Source organism: Trichomycterus rosablanca, chromosome 8, assembly GCF_030014385.1.
Source record: "Trichomycterus rosablanca isolate fTriRos1 chromosome 8, fTriRos1.hap1, whole genome shotgun sequence".
NCBI classification, from domain to species: domain Eukaryota; kingdom Metazoa; phylum Chordata; class Actinopteri; order Siluriformes; family Trichomycteridae; genus Trichomycterus; species Trichomycterus rosablanca.
Genome location: NC_085995.1, coordinates 41,796,224 through 41,811,318, shown reverse-complemented (window position 1 = coordinate 41,811,318; position 15,095 = coordinate 41,796,224). Strand labels below are relative to the sequence as shown.

Below are 15,095 nucleotides of genomic sequence, written 5' to 3'. Positions count from 1 at the left end.
GTGGGGGTGGGTGGGTGTGTTTGAGTGAGTGTGGATGTGTATACTTGGTATGTCAATGATTAATCGGTTAACTGATACCTGATAAAGAAGTCGTTGTTGGTTTGTTGCTGTCATTTAAATTAATTCCCAACCCTGTCATGTCACTACACCGTCATGGCTTTGTGATGGTTGGCTTCACAGATGGGTCAGTCCTCCTCTCCAGCGCTCTGTCTGGTGTTGCTTGTAGCAGACTTGTCCCTGATCATGCATTTCCAACTTCTGATAGTTATTTTGGGCTGAAGAAGGTCCTGGGTTCAATCTCCAGGTGGGGCGGTCCGGGTCCTTTCTGTGTGGAGTTTGCATGTTCTCCCCGTGTCTGCGTGGGTTTACTCCGGGTGCTCCGGTTTCCTCCCACAGTCCAAAGACATGCGAGTGAAGTGAATTGGAGAAACTAAATTGTCCATGACTGTGTTTGATATAAATTTGTGAACTGATGAATCTTGTGTAATGAGTAACTACCATTCCTGTCATGAATGTAACCAAAGTGTAAAACATCACGTTAAAAATTTTAATAAACAAACAATTTGGGCTGAAAGTGCTTCTACAAAATCTCTGCACAATTGAGCACTCACAGGCTCACCCACAGTGCACATTCGCCAGTTCCTCTAATGTTTAGTTCACCCTAAACGATGTTTACCCTGATTTTTGCCAGCAGTCAGGTCACAGACAGATATGCCAGCTCGGAGGCAAATCGACATTCGTCTGAGGCTCGAGAATCGGCTTGGATCGCAATGTGTGAACTGTTTAATGACTAGATCTGAGCGCCATGCCGATCGCTCACAGACTCAAGAAAAATATCTAGCATTCTAAATATCTGGACCTGTCGCCAACTCAGCATCCTGTAGTTTGAAAGGTGTTGTGATCAGGTTGTGATTAGCAGTGAGTGCGGTGTGGAGCTAAAGCCAAATAGAAAGCAAGATACAGGGTGAGGGGAAACCCAGGGAAAGGTGTGTAAATGTCAACTAGCACGGCTACAGAAAAATATAGTTTCTATTAGAACACATCGGCACACAAGCTTTACAGTATTTGTGACTATATCATCCATGCCACAACAAACATGTAACGTTTGTTCGTATTATTTGTTTTACAATGTGGAGAGTTGAAATGTCCAGTTGAAGCTCACTAATGTTTTCATTTAAAGGTTTAATATTACAGCTACATCTTTATTCATTTTAATAAGTATATTTCTGCTCACTGTGTTGTTCATGTTCTACATTTCTGCCACCTTCACTACATTCAGTTAATTCATTCAGTAAAGTGTAATGAGGTGTTGATATGAAACTTTGTGATGTTTTATAGTTTCATAGGACATTATAAGGTTAATGTTGGTTAATTATAAAGGTGTTCACATCACCATGAAATGTGGAAAATAAGAGGGAGATCACATCAGCAGAAGGCCAGATTTCACACACAGATTTCACACTGTGTGAAAAAAATGATTTTAAAAGCATGCATTTCCTCAAGGTCTACAATTGGAAAACTGCAGAACTGGATCCATTTGTGGGGTCCACTCATGTGTCATCACGTCCCCTCAGAAAGCAGCTTGCCTGTCCAGTGATAGTCAAGGAGCACTGCAACATCAGCCGAGTTAACCAGAAAGATCAAAGAATGCCAGAATGAGAGCCGGCGGAAACAAAATGGTTGGCCTCTTAGTGCGTTCAGGTGTCGCACTAAGTCGACCAATCAACACAATAAAATGAGCATGCAGTGAGGTGGCGAGTAAAGCTTGTATTTTAGATTCTCCTCCAACTGCAGCAAATTAATGCTGATGAGGTGCAGAGACTTCCTGATTAATGGAACCGCCATTGTCAGTCATCTGCCGCTTGCTACCCCTAATGGCATAGGAAGTGGGCATGATTTGGTAATCTCTGCCCACTGATGATCCCTATGGCCTGTTACAGATTATTTAATTTAGGCAACTAAAACAGATTTTAGCCATAAAACCATTTCACTATAATTCAAGACTTTGTTTTTCAATATCCGTTACAATTTAATAATAATAATAATTTAATTTAATAATAGCACAAAGAGTTTATCAGTGGGTTATTAAAAGGTTATGTAATGTAAGAGCTTTAACAGTTTGCATAATTTTTCTCCTTTATACCTTGTTCTGCTGAGTGTTTCACTAATAAACCTTGGTTTATGCCACTACACTCATGCTTGGTGTCAAAGTCCATTTTCATGATGCAGTCCCAGTGATGTAACTGGTCCAGTTTTCTGGAGAATTTTTTTCTAGTGTTAAACCATCTTTTCTATTATGTTAAAATAGCCACATGTAACTTAAAAAAAATTATTTTAAATTGCTAATTGGAATTTTAAACTAAACTGATTTGACTTGTATCTTTTTTACTGAAATGTTAGTGAATTTTCCCAGTTGCTTTTAAAACAAAAATTGTTTAATAGTTTTGATGTAAAAACAGTTTTATTAAAAATGATTTGACATGACTTTGGCTTGGCTTTGATTTGAGGGGGAGATTTCTTAAAAACATGCAAAAACAAAGTAATAGATCCTTGTCGGGAGAGTGATCTAGCCAGTGAGTTTAACAACATCTGTATTGTGCTACTGTTCGGCCTCCCGTGATCTTTCAGCTCAAACCCTCAACATCCATATCGAGAACCATCATGGCTCAGAAATATAAAAAGTAATTAGTTTGACAACAAAAGCATTTCTTATCTACCCAGTTATCATGTGGATTTCGAGGTGAAATTCTTTTGCCTGTGGCTTTTTCTACGAGACAAACACATCAACAGAGGATTTGTGGAAGAAGTCTTGTGACAGCGTTTGCTCTCACTTTGTGCTTCCTCTGAGCTCAGCTTCTCTGGAATTTTTAAAGTAAAAAAATCTGCAAAAACATCTTTCATAGCATGTTTTTAATCCTGAATCTGTATTATTAGATAAAATAGAATGTGATGATTAAATATAATGGATTATTTGTGGAAAATTGATGTTACACTGAATGTTTGCTTTAAAGATACGACTGCAAGATAATGAACTCTCAACAGTACCTGTATTTGTAATAATTACTAATAAATGTAGTTTAATATAAGTCACTATACAGTATTAAATGTGGTTAATTACTCAGTTACAAATCAGCCTAAATCTAAACTAAAAACACATGAAACAATTTTACTTGTTTAGCTGTTTACAGTTCAGACTGAAAAGTGTAACGAATGACAGCAGGACTAAACTGCACCCGTGCAATAATATTTTAAGGCGTTTTTATAAATCACACATAATCCAGAACAGTCATTACAGACAAACAGTGTTATTATAGGTTGTGTTTTTACTTTATTTAGCTTGGGTTGGATTGAAATGAGCTCTGGTGTGATTGCTCTGTTAGTGCTGTTTGTTGGTGCGATTTGTTTAGGTATGAACACAATACGAACCACAGACATCTAAGTGAACCAAACACAGGATGTGATGTCACAAGATGTGACACGTAAGGCATGGTGAGAGAACAGAGGACTTTGTTTGGTGAGCAGCAGGAATTTCTGGTGCGGTTTTGACTCTTTTATGTATATTAGCTCTTGCTGTGTTTCCGGTTGGTGATGATACCACCAGATATATACCAGATATACACAACACTGATAAGTGCATTAAGTTCAGCGTGGTGCAGCATTCTGACTACTGGTTTGCAAAATTTACACCATACGTGTGTTATACGTCTTTTTGTTATTTTCTTAGGTTGATTAAGCGTTTATGAGTGCAAATGCTAAACAAACCAGGACTAAAATGCATCAATGATTCTTGTTTGGTCCAGACCAAGGGAGCCGAACTACAAGTATAAACACGGCTTTAGCTGAATTTTATACTAATATACACAAAACAAAAAAAGAAATAGAAACTAAAACAGACAAATAAAACTGAAAACAAGAACCTGGACTAAACACAATAATCAGCTTATAAACAACAATAAAAACATGACAAGACTCCGCCCTAAACCCAAACAAACATGGCTGCTTAAACTAATTACAAACCAGTGAACACAACGTGGGTAAAACAAATGTACAGACATTAGAATGACAAGCAATGAGCTAAACAAAGGAAGGATTTAACAGACCCAAACCAAACACGCTCACATTTCAAAACAGCTTCAGCCGTCGACGTGGAGCTTTTTTATTCATTCAGTATTGTGTATTTTTCAAACAGTCTAATATGTCTGAGGGACATTTTTCCTGCTGCATTGTAGAACATCCAGGTGGCCCCATAAAAACTAAATCCATGCACAATACATACGATTATTATCAGAGACTTTAGCAAAGTATTTTTGTAAGTCATTTGCTGTTTCCTTTGGTCCCCTCAAACTTTGTTAGATTCACATCAGGTGCAGATGGTACAAAATTAGTACAAAACATGGTCGTTGATGTTTGTCTTGGTTCTTGAGTGATTGGTCAAGTCATGCTAGTGGCCTGAAAGGTAAAAAGTACATAGTGTTGTTTGTTTCTCTAGTGCATGTAGGTCGGTGGGTGCTGGATCCTTTTTGGAGGGAAACATCAGAGTAAATGTGATGCAGCTCCAGAAAACCAGTGAAGAAAACTCCAATAAATTGAGGTTGAAGTTCTAGATTTAAAAAAGCAGTTCTTTTAGGGTTTTTTGTTTGTTGTAATATTAACTTATTATGAAAGAATTTTTAGCCAATCATATGCATTATTTTATTATTTGTCTGGATTAAGTACTTGGCAAACACATATGTCTAACATTGAGACAAACGTCACATTGAAAGGACTCATGATGACCGCTCTGTGAGACTGTTGAGTTCGTGAGGTCTGCATTGTTTGCACTCCTGTGCTAATGGGTGTAATATGTGTTATTGTTCTCTGCTTTCTCCAGGGTCTGACAGGTTCCTGAGTGCTTATAGACATATTTTACTAAAGCTGCTGTTTTCTAACCAGTTGTTTCAGAAATCGTGTCTAATTGTTTACTAATCGTGAGCAGATTTCAGCAGTTACTTCTATAATGTTAAAACTAAAATTAAACTATATAACTAAGGCCCTACCTAATTTATGGCTGTCACAGATTTTGAAATGAGCCTTTTCTTGTGTAATGTGCAATTTGATGTGAAATTCAAAATTTAAGGTTTGTGATCGTGATTTAACATTTCATTGGCGTAGCATTAAAGTGCCTCATGTTCACTGGTTCATTTGCACTGAGGCAGTCCTACACCCATCCAAGGCCTATCTATAAAATCTCTTACAAGCTTCTCCAGACATTTCATCTTGTCTTAGTAAGTTATTGCCTAATAACTAATAACCTGATTATTAAGGTTCTCTCCTAAATCATGTGTTACACAGACTTGATCTGATCTTTTACTAAAATACAAAATAATATTGATTTATTTTTTTATATTTGTTTGTGTTTTGGTTTGTATTTTCTTATATTTTCGACACAGTAAACTTAAAGTTAGATCTGATACACAGTTCGTAATTTTTTCTGGTGCAGTCAAGATGGTGAAAAGATTATCAGCAGTTAATTAAAGTCAGTGCTGATGAGCAAACTGGCTGCAGGCTGGTGAGAATTTCGAGCTGGGTGGTGAAAATGAAGTGATGATGTGGGTGCTAAAGATTTCTGTTTTGAAGAAGTAAGGTACACGTTTGGTTTTCTTTACAGGAAGCAAATTTTTTTGAGTGGAAGGATGGAGAGCAGCTGAGGCAAATTGATATGCTGTGGATGTAAGCTGGACAAATACAGCAGAGCAACGAGGACCGACTGAGCAGCTCATGCTTTAGGGTTCAGACTAGCACCCACATAGAGGTTTAGGATCAGGGGAGATTTATGGTGGAGGTCTCAAAGTTTAAGTGTGTGTGTGGGGGGGGGACCAAAGAACTGTTACACAAAGCTCACACAAACACTCACCGGCTAAAACCCAAGAACACCGAGGTCAGCATGTTAGCTACTCTGTCCACCAAATGTTTGATCCCTGAACTGTTTGTGTAATAGATTTTGTTCTGTAGTAATCAATGAGGTAACACAACACCAGCGATCTATCTTACTGTCTGGGTCTAGCGCAAAGCAGACTCAGTTCTCTGCCCTGGTTTTATTATACCCGACGTCAGCTGTGGTGCATTAGCGCTAATAAGTGCTGTTATTTCTGGGATGTGTAGTCCACTCGGACTGTAATGCGTCAGTCTGCACTGCCTGCCACGGGATGAAGCGGTTAAAGGAAGTGGTTGAAAGCTATTGACTCCTTACATGTTATGTTACATTACACGGAACGCTCACTTGGAGTGTGTTTGAACATAATTGTATATTGCTAAAGCACTTGCTAAATGCCGTAAATTTAATTTATTTTTGCTTTGAGTGGAGGTGAGCAGTGGGATTTTGGTTAACTGGACTTGGAGGAGAAGATGTACATGGATGTCAGTAAACCCATGTGCTGCAGTAAAATCACAGCGGTAAAGTCAGTGAGAAAGTTTTCTGAATTCACTACAAGCACAACATTTCACTAAATGCACCAGCATCTTTCCAAAAGCTTGAGCAGCAAACGCTTTCAGTCAGAGCCAGATTCATTTATTTATTTATTTTTTACATGGAGTAATGGACATTTGTACATATTAACAAGAAAGACATTCTTTTAACAGCCTGTTTATGTAGTCAAAAGTTCTACGTCTCACACTGTGTTAAAACATGTTTTGGTTTTCTGGTTCTGGACAGAACGGTCACTGTTTGTCAGTGCTTGGGACAAAATGTGCTATGTGTCTATTTGTGGAAATTCCCATGTGTATTATCCTCCACTGCAGGACCCATGTCCTTATTAGTAACTTAGAAAGAGTTCTTCTGAGCCCAATGGTTTCCTGCTTATTTCTAAAAAAACAACAACCCCTTTTTAATCTTGCATGTGGGTGACCTTCATACATACAGTATATAAATCTTTCTTCTTCACTTCTTTGAAAGTCCTAATTGTTAATGTTGAGAAGAATAACGGCACCTCAATTTTACCTGAAGAAAATCTGTTTCTCCACTTTCTTGTGGCTGTTCCAAATGTTCCTGTACCTGTGAAGGCTATGTATTCTTTATTTTCTGTTTGACTGATTTGAGAGAGATTGTTTGTTGTGAGAGTTGTTGTCATTTTCCGTTGTTGTGTCTCTGGGTCCAGTAAATTTTCAAGCTTTGATATTCCAGCTTTCAGAAAGTGTTTAATAGTTAGGTGATCGTATTGGAACATTATGTTGGGGTTGTGAAAGATTGGTTGCCCAAGGTGCTGGTATTATTCCATCTTCTCATGACGTTTATTAGCTTCCATGGTCTTAGAACAGATTTATAAAATTTGGTTAAGGCCATTAAGTTCTAAATTTTCTGTGTCTATGAGGAACAGTTGGTGATTTAATCCTGTATATTTCACGCACCTGAACAGATTCCATGCTGTTGATGTCCATACGACCTGTGGGTGGTAGAGTAGCTTCTGTACTGTCTGTAATCTGAATGTTGTAATTCTGTTGTGTGGAATGTTGTGTTTTTTGGTTGTTCTGTTAATTTTTTTGTCTGATTGTTGATCTTGGTGTTTTTTTCTGGTTATTTTTATTTGTTCTCTCTTGTGTGGTCAGTTAAACTGTTTATGATCTGAGTTTCTGTGTTTAAAGCCACATAAGCTTTTTGTGCAGCATATATATGGTGTATAAACTGTCTCTATGCTCACACTGAAAGTTTATTGTTAATGTCTTTACCTCGTTGTTGAGAAACATGAAAAGTTGTCTACGGAATGATAAAATGTTTAAGTGTGTTGCTTTTACACACACATTTGTCGTGTACATTCTAATGGTAAATCTGCCTAAATGAGACTCTTTCTCCAGTCATTTTTAACAAAAGAAAATGTAACACCAGCCGCTTTGGCCATGAAAATCAGGGGCTGTTTTAGTCTATGCTAAAATATTTTTGTATCCCTTTTTGTGTCTTATTTATGTATGTTTTTATACAGTGAAACAGGATTTAATTTTTTAAGGGTTTTAGGACTCCACCACACTCTGTACGTTTCTCCACCAGGTTCATGTGTATTTCTCTCCAGGCTAAACGTTGTGGATTGAGAGAATTGAGGATTCAGCAGCTCTGAGCTCTGCAGTGCCGGAGATAAGCAGCTCTATTGTCTCTGTTCTCTGTAGCCAGGAAACACTCAGCTAGAGAGGAAGCTGCTTTATAAAGAGCTGGAACACTTACAGAAGGGTGCAGTGAATGAATCAGCAGGGTTTAGATCCAAACACCTCACCTTCATCTTTCTCTCTTTTATTTACTGTAGTGTATAAACACTTTAGTGAGCTTATCTGCAGTTATTTATCTGCAATTACTTATTAATTATCCTATATTTCTCTACATGCAGTCCTATATAACTGTTGGTTATTACACACTGTTATTATGTACACATACATTTAACCCTTAAATTTTGCCCCTTTACTGATGGACTTTCTTTGTCCTGTTGCCTCTTTCAGTAATTTATAATTTGACACCACTAAACCGAGTCTTTTGCAGTTAAAAATAATGACTCTTGGCGCCCAGGTGGATATTCCGCTGACGCACCAGCACCGAGTTTCTGAACCTCCCGGTTCGAGGCTCGGTGTTGCCACCGGTCGGCTGGGCGCCATCTGGCGGGCATAATTGGCAGTGCCTGCAGGGTGGGGGACCGGACTATATGTGGGTGGGTGGGTCTTCATGCGCTGTGTAAGGACCCTGATTTGCAGAAGAGACGCCCGTGCAGCACGGACGAGAAGAGGAGGACTGTACACGTGTAAAGAAGGCGTGGGGCAGCGGCGTGCTCTCCTTGGATGCAGGTCAGGTGTGCCTGTTAGCAGCGGAAGACAGATTGGAAGCGCTAAAAATTGGGAGAAAAATTTTTTTTATCGAAAAAATAAATAAATAAAAAATAATGACTCTTACTGAAGTACCAGAGACTTAAAAGTGATATTTTTACTATTTTTATTTCTCATAGGTGTAGTCCACAGTTTCTTTTAATTGTGTAAATAGTGTAAATTTGGACTTTTGGTGAAACTGTCACATGTTTTTGGTAGGTGTAACATTGTTTTACCACCATTTCATCATTGTATCCAGGTAAGATATTTTAGCTCCTTCTCATTATTAAAGAGGACAGTATTCTTGTCAGGGTGTGTAAAGTCTAAATAAATCTAATTATTAATTACAGTCGAGTAGTTGCTTGATTAAGTAACTGGGTGGGGGGGGGGGTACTTTTACCTTGGTGGCTGAAGCTCTGTGATGGATTAGCTTCCTGTTTGTGGTATTCCTGCCTTACGGCCAAGATTTGAACTATTTACTATTTACAACACAAAACCTCTAAACAATACCACCCAAGGACAGGGGCGGGGTGCGCGCTTCTAAAAACAAGTTTACTATATGACTCTGTTTACCTCTAAATGTGTTCAGGGTTGCAGTTGGTACAGTTCACCAGGCGAAAGGTAGGTAACACCCAGGACAGGTTGCTAGTTCATCACAGGGTAATAATAATAATAATAATAACAACAATAATAAAAATTGTTTAACATAGGTCTAACCCAATCGGCAGTGTAGCAAATAAAAATTTCATTGTGGTCACAATATAATAAATAACAATCCATCATGTATAAACCTTGAGAAATATTTCAGAATCATGTCACGTCACTTTGGCGACATGAATTTGTGATGGATGTGTTTTGTTTTTTGCTGTATTACCTTTATTCTGTGTACAGTGTGAGCTTACAGAAACAAGGCTGTGTTCCATATTACACGCAGTGTGAACTACCTCATCCATCACTTCCAGAGTGCAGTGTATGGATAATGTTTACATCAAAAAGTATTCTATTTATACTTATACCTTGTTCCAGTATATATATCTGCTCCTCATGTGCTTTTTCATATCTTTAAGTATTTAAATTGAACTAAGTTACATGTATTCTCAAACTTTTTTTACATTGCCAACATTTTGTTCACAAAACTTCACAAACTTATGCTTAAATTAAGGGTAGTGTTTTGTTTTTTTATTTAGACCTAACTTTGCTGCTACAACAGTCTCCTTTTTTTATAAAGGTTCAGAAACAATAGCATGTAAAAATAATTATACAGGCATTTGGATGGTGCAGCAGTCTTACGCTGAGATCCAGGCATCTACACAGACATGATTGGGTACGTAGGGGTGGGAGTGGAGAGGGGTGGCCGAACCCCTGTGTTGGATCGACTTCTGTTCCTGGCATTTCTGACAAGTTCAGTAATCAGTGTAACTGCACATTAACATTTTTATTGAAATGAAGTTTGTTATTTTTAACACAAACACTGAGGTGGGAAGTGCAGATGAGGACTGGACCTCTGTTATGTGTTCTGTGGACACTGTGTACTCAGCAGGATGAGCCTGGAGAGCATCATCGATCCAGTCCTGTGTTTCCCCAGAGCTTTGATTAATAGGACGTCCCAGTTAACAGCCTCCCATTGCTGTGTCTGGCTGCTCCAAACCACAGTTACATAACTCTGTTCAGGGTGGGGGTGTGGGGGTGAATGATGAGGTAGATGTGATTCAGCCCTGATATAATGGAACTCAACAAGTGTGTGTTATAAAACAGGGCAGCCGGAGGCGCCTGGATCTGCATGTTCACTGGCATGTTGTAAAGAGAACTGCTGAATGTACATAATCATAAGAGCTTCTATTTACATCTTCCTAGGGGGTCATCTTAAGGACATTACCGGGAATTGTGTGTGTGTGTGTGTGTGTGTGTGTGTGTGTGTGTGTGTGTGTAGAGAATTTATGGAACATAGTAAATTCTGAACTGTTTGATTTTACTCCTGTAATGCGCTGAGGTGTTTATTGTAATGTTGAGTATTTGTCTCCCTCTAGTGCTTACATTAGTTATTGAGTCTTTAAAGTAACGCAGTCACTCACTGCTGCATCAGTCCACTAGATGGTGCTGTTACGTAACAAGGCTTTAAAAACTACCCAAAATAGCGCAAGTACTGTAAGTTTTAGTATTTTAACATCCTGCTGCCAGTTGGACTAGTATTAGCTCTAATTGTGTAAAATCTAGTCAGTAAGACTGTATGTAAATCACAGAATATAAAAGTGTATATAACTCAGTGTTTGTTTCTTCTACTGAAAGTTTTATAAGTGAGAGAGAGGTTCACTATTTTAATATAAATTAATGTGGCTCCTAAACAAAACAACACTGGGAATTATTTATTATAAATACACAGAAACTGAATTGTCACAAAGGTTCTTGTGTCCTGCTTATTTAAGTTTAAAGGGCGTCAAGCATTTTATCTTAATTTTACCTTTACAGTATTTAGCTAAAGTTCTAATTTAGAGTTAGTGAATTACATAAGCGCCTTCTCAGTTAACATTTCTTTACTCTAGTGCAAGCAGACAAACCTTAACCTGCTAAAACAGAAATTATACACAAAGAAGATCTGAAGGTTTTTTTTATTATTATTAAAGATAAAGAGTTAGTATGTGCTAGTTAGTTTCTATTCAGGTTCTCAGTCGACAGCAAAAGGCTCAACTGTTTGGTTTCAGAAGTTCCTTCACCTTGGTGCTGATACAGAGAAGAACCTTGATGCTTGTCTTTGTTATGATGGATGGATCAAGATGATACAGACCTGTGGCCTGAAGTCTGGTTTGTCTACACAGATAGTCCTCTAAGGCTAAACGGGTACAAACACCTAACGTTCCTCTTATATTACTATTTTCCCTACAATATTCTGTCACGAATGCAAACCTTTGTGGGGGGGTTGTATGGGGTCATAAATAACAAAAAAAAAATTTTTTACACTGCTCATACTTTTCTAAAGCATGTTGGTGATGTTTGACTTACTAAAAACTATGAAGTAATAGATCAGTGTATTCCAAATGATGTTGACCGGGACGATACTGACACAGAATGCTGGACTGGATCAGAATGTAATTTTTATATTTTGTGTGTGATGGTAACTAAAACAGATATTGGATGTGATGAGGGTTATGGTGACGACCTTACATGATGCTGCATGCTTTTCATGTTAAAGAAATAATAATTGATATACTTTTAATGAAACGTTAGTTTTTGGAATTCTGAGTGGGAGTCCTGATGAACTTTTTATTATAAATACAAACTCAAATACATTCAGATTAATGTTTATAATGAACAGTAAAGGATCAATTGTAAACCTGATTAACTTTTCAATATTTGTTAAAGATTTTGAAGAAATTTGCTGATGATCATGGTGAAAAAATATCCAAACATGTTAATGCTTTTAATTCAAAATGATAGAAAGTGAAAAAGAGCTTTTGTATGAAGGCTTAATCAGAACCATAAACTTTTCTTTTTTTTAGTGGAGCTGTTATTTAAGAATTGGTTTGGTTCTGCAAACATCATAACACAACTTAACATTCTGAAATAAACAGGGAACCAAATCAGTTTCTCAGACACCAGCTGTTACGAAACGAGCTAACTTGATAACTGTTAATAATAAAAAGCACAAACATAATAGACACACACATACACCTTCTAATCCAATCATAATTTAACACTCCGGCTGATTCTGGACTGTGTTAGTAGATTTAATTTGATCATTTGTAGTTATTTTATGCTGTAGTAAATCTCTACATTACTACAGTAAACATGAACCACCACCAGGGCTGAGAACAACAGAGCTCTAGTGCTGTCCAACTGAAATTCAGGGGTCAAAGGTTAACTCATTCAAATTCCACACAAAATTTAGCCCTTTCCTTTGGTGAATTTTATTTGGTCAATCACTGGGCATCACACATTCATTCTTACACCTAGGGGCAGTTTAGAGGGGCTAGTTTAGCTGCTGGAGGTGAGAGGAAATGATTGTGTTATTATTATTGTTCTAATAAAATGTCACTGACAGATGAAATTCATGCTTACTAAACCCAAAGTAAAATTACGTGTTTTATTGTCCTGTTGTACCAATATTGTGTTCGTTTATTACTTATTCATTTGATTTGGGAATTTACAGCAGAGCTCCGTTGTCATCCTTGTTCACGTCATGATTTACTCTCGCAGCAGCAATATAACCGTCATCACAATAAATCAGCAGTGTTGTGCCAGTTCACAGCTTTTCTGAACTAGTTCAAGTTCAGTTCATACATGCTCAAAGTGAACAGTTCACGTTCAAAGTTCACAATTTTAATTCTGAACTAGTTCAAAGTTCAGTTCATTTTACTTTTTTCGTGAGATATTCAAATAAATACTTTTTTTCACACTACAAGCTAGAAATCACTATACGTTCTTTGAAACTGCTCATTGTAGACATTTGCTCATGACACTGCAATTGTGGGTTTCTTACCAGGTGATGAAACTTGCAGCAGTACAGACAAGGTAGACCAGTTCTATACTTAGTGCAATGAAATCTACCAGCATTTAATTAAAAAAAGAATATATAATATGAAATATGTATATATTATTTGATATATATGATATTATATATACATATGTGTGTGTATGAAATGAAACTCTTGAATGAAGGTAATGAAGGCAAAACTCAAAGGCACAAAAAACTTTATTTTTAAGGAAACTGCGATGCATTGCGCACACAATGTCAAAACCATTTCTGTCTGGTGATACATGATTTAAGCGGCACCAGCGAGAATACAGGAGGGAGGAACTTTCTCTCGTTGCGTTTCAAAAGAGAAAACAGATGTCACTCAGTTTTCAATGGAAAACAAATTCCAACGTTCATTTACAGTGATGTCTGCCGTTCATGACACATAATGTGAACTAATTCACGTTCAAGTTCTTTATTAAAAATGTGTTGCGTTCAGTTCAACGTTCACGAAAAAATGAGCGTGTTCAATGAACGCGTTCTTTTGAACTCGTTCACGCACAACACTGTAAATCAGACACATCAGATCTGTGCTGCTGCAGAACTGAATCAGCCCCTGGTTTCGGGGGTGGGGTGGGGTAGTGAGTATAGAAGAAGAGAACGGGAGGTGGAAAAATGAGGTTCAAGTGAGTAATTTGGTACGACAGAGACAGAAAGTGAGAAAACTAGAGCAGGTTGCCAGTGTGGGGTCATCTGTCGACAGCTTGGCATCCCTGTGGGTACGGTGGCACCACCCCGCTCTCTCTGATCTCCGGTGGCAGCTGCTCGGCCAAATGAGATTTGTGCTGCAAATTAGAGGGGTGAGCGGTGGCGGGAGTGACTGGTCTGGACTGGTTATAAACGTGTAGTGTTATGACAGGGCTTGTTTCAGTCTGATTTAGCTCCTGTTTACATCCACGCTTGAGTTTCTGTTTCTCTTTGTTTAATTATTTATTATTCTGATCTCAGATATTCTCGTATAAACAACCAGCCGGGCGGACGGACTTATTACTGCCAGAGAAATACTAGCAAACAGCAAAAGCTTGGGTTAGATTATTCACAATTATAACCATAAAAATAAAATAAAAATGACGTTTACAGGATTTATACAGTAAAAATGCTTTTGAGTAATAATTTCACCCAACTTTACACTAGCACGATTATCAGATGTGATATTTATATGCTGACTGGGACGCTTCAGTGTGCTGAATCAAATATTTCCATCTCCTCAGAACATTAATCCTAAATATTGAGTAATTATGTAGTTATGATGTAAATAATCGTAATTTGGCAGCATAAATAAACATTGTGACTCTATAAATTGTTTATCTGCACATATGGAATTAGAACTAAATGTATATTAATTAAAAATTTTTATGATTCAAATTTTTTACCGGATTTTTTATTTCTGTATCCCTGATCGTAACTCCTCTCACGCTTGCTTGGTCCTCATCTGATACACGTGCAGTTGCTGAATGCTTAATTTTTTACCCTCCAGAGACTCAGAGAGAGCCGTATCGTGTACGGAGAGTCACACTATTCTCTTCCGTAAATCAGGCATGGTCAGTAGTGGCTGTTAGATGCCTGTCTGGGTCGATGGCATCAGTAAGTTAGAGAGCTCCAGTTCTTGGTGGTGGTGGGTTAGCACATTACACTGCTGCTCCACATGAGCTGTGATTTTCCTTTTTTATTGTGATAGTTTGTCAAAACTAAAATAATTATTTTTTTACTCCTTGATATTTAAAAATAAAAACAAAAAAATTCAGGAGGAAGAGAAAAGCATGTGAATGTA

At 37.7% G+C, this 15,095-nt stretch overlaps 1 protein-coding gene across 1 annotated transcript in view; it reads left to right on the top strand.

Annotated features, from left to right (window-relative positions):
* The window catches only part of LOC134319632 (serine/threonine-protein phosphatase 2A 55 kDa regulatory subunit B beta isoform-like), a 47,126-nt gene that overhangs the window by 423 nt on the left and 31,608 nt on the right, over positions 1-15,095 (top strand). The window lies entirely within an intron of this gene.